This window comes from Otolemur garnettii, unplaced genomic scaffold (assembly GCF_000181295.1).
Source record: "Otolemur garnettii isolate 467f Iridium unplaced genomic scaffold, OtoGar3 scaffold00136, whole genome shotgun sequence".
Taxonomy (NCBI): Eukaryota; Metazoa; Chordata; class Mammalia; order Primates; family Galagidae; genus Otolemur; species Otolemur garnettii.
The window spans coordinates 2,758,144-2,761,020 of NW_003852531.1; positions in this window are offsets into that span (position 1 = coordinate 2,758,144).

Here is a 2,877-nt window from a genome sequence, read left to right on the forward strand (position 1 = left end):
CCTAAGCCCAGGAGTTGGAGGTTGCTGTGAGCTGTGATGCCATAGCACTCTACCAAGGGCAATAAAGTGAGACTCTGTCTCTAAAAAAAATAAAAAATAAAAATAAAATAAAATAGCCAGGCGTTGCGGCAGGCACCTGTAGTCTCAGCAAGGTGGGAGGCTGATGCAAGAGAATCACATGAGCCCCAGAGTTTGAGGTTGCTGTGAGCTATGACACCATAACACTCTACCAATGGCAACAAAGTCTCAAAAACCATCACATTGTACCCAACAAATATACATGACTATTATTTGTCAATTAAAAATAAATACATACCGGGTAGTGCCTGTGGCTCAAAGGAGTAGGACGCCAGCCCCATATGCTGGAGGTGGCAGATTCAAACCCAGCCTCTGCAAAAAACCAAGAAACCAAAAAAAACAAATGTATGTAATATAAAAGAAAAATGGGTAAATGCTATAAATTAAAAATTCACAGAAGAAATGCAGAAGAACGTATCATTCTCACTACCAAGAAAAGAACTACAAATTGAAGCTGGAAAGGTATTTTTATCACATAAAATTAGCAAGGTACACAATTACATACCCCTGGTTTGAGTATAAATTAGGGCGGCCTTTCTAGTGAGCAGTTTAAATACATTTGGATTCTTTGTCCCTATAATTCCCCATGTAGGAACCATCCTAAGGAAATAATTTTAAAAACTGAAATATGTGCATATATTTATGCTTCACAAGACAACTTATGTGCAGATATGATAGCATTGTTTAATAATATCAAAAATTAAATTAAGTGTGCAATGGGAAAATAAGATTATAGGATATTCCTTCCATGGAGTATCATGTATGCAACCACTAAAATAATTTAGTAAATATATTTCCACAAGAGAAAATGTTAATATTATAATGTTAGATTTTTAAAAGCAAGGGTAGGAAATTGCACATACAATAAGATTGACATTTTACCACTTTGTGAACACATACACGCATCAACATTTCTACATAATGCAGTAAGAAGAAAACACAACTCCAAAGTGTTTCCCGGGATTTTATGAAGGAAGACTTGCATTTATTTTCAGGGCTGGGCTTTCCAGGTTCATTACACGAACATGTATTACTTCTGATTCTTTTTGTAAACTGCTATAACTTTTATTCCCAATGTACTACTTTTGATAACCAAAAAAAAATCATTTAAGATAAAAGAGATGAAAACTTGAATGGCATTCTCTTTAAGAAATAAAGTAAGTGTAAAGGTAAAACTTGGCAACTTTCCAACGAGGTCCTTCAGTTTCTTTATTAAAGTATCTTCCTTTTCAAGCCTGTGTAAGTTCATAAAGAAAACTAAACATTTCCGACCGACTCAATGGAGAAATTAGGTGGATACTGAGAGATTTATATTAATCCCTGCTGACAGACGTCCTGACTAACTTCCAAAGGGGTGACTAGACTCTCCTCCTCCTTGGTAATTAACTGTTCCCGTAGTTTAGGCTGCTCTGGGGATGCTGTGTTCCTGGGTTTACTCTTTCACTCTTTTTGGAGGGCAGTTAAGGAGTTCACCATCACTAAGGCTGTCTCGGGGGGCTCCTTAGGCCCTCCTCATCCAGGCTAGATAATATGAGCACCAATTTAGCATCTGAGCTGTGCGTGCCTGTGATAGCTTAGCTAGGCTGGACCAGGATCATGGAGAAAATCCTAACTCCTGTTTCTCAAATTTGGAGATGCCATTAGGCAACACAAAGCACCAATGGCAAGATTTGGCAGGAATGAGTCAAAGGCTACACAGGAGTTCTGTTTTCTTTGCATAATTATCTCTGTGCTTCTCCTGCTTTTGACAGTGGAGCTCTGGACAGTAGAACATTGTGACTGGTTTAGCAGAAGTCACAAACCGTTACTTAGACCCTACCCTATGCACGAGGCTTTGGGTATTTAGAGATGATTTTGTATGAAACTTGCCTGGAGACAGTGCCCAGTCTCACATTCCCCAAAGTCAGCTCTCCAGTGGTGTGACCTGCTAGGAGAGAGAATGTCACCTGCAATGTCACCTGGAAAGACGACCATTAGTTGCAGCGTGTTAGACTGAATCTAATGAAACCCAAATCAAGTCCGTGGTTTGACAGTTTCACAGTAACCTATAGGGTATGGCAACATGTTGAAATTACTTTCTTAGGATAGAAAGCAGGCCTGAGACTCTGGGCTCGAAACCGCTTCATAGGGAAAATAATAGATTTGGACACTGCGCAGAGGTCAGATCCCTGGGCGTGATGTGCAGGAGGGGCAGGACTCTGAAGACCACAGTGTAGTGTACCTTAGACAATGGGCTCCTGAGACGGACAGCTGGGATCTGAATCTCTTGCTTTGCTACTTATGAACTCAGGGAAATTACTGAAACCCTCTGAGCCTTTGGCTGCCCCATCTTTTATTACCGTGATGGTGAGGACAAGTCTCACTGTGTTATGCTGGTTTGTCTCCATTTGCTTTCCCAGGATCTGCTCTCGACCTTTTTCTGTCCTGTTCTGTGCCTGGGAGGCTGACCTTGCTGGCAGTATCCCCCAGGCCTTTCTGCCTGCCAGGGGTGTGTGTGGCCAATGGGAGCCACTTGCAGGAGCTTGAAAGGCAGCAGGAGGCAAGAGGGCCGGAGAAAGAGGTCGGGGTACTTATGCCTCTCTCCCTCCCCAAACCTATCCACACACACACCTTTCTGGCCCAGTTGTTAAGTATGGCTGTGCTCCTTTATAGCCGTGTTCATAGGTAAATGATCCTCTTCCATGATGCCAGCTCTCACCAGACTACCTCTCCCCTTGCTCTGTCAGGCTGGTGTGGTCGAGATGTCCCATGGCTGCTATTCCCTAGGCATATACCATCCCATGTAGGTCCCTTAGCTGG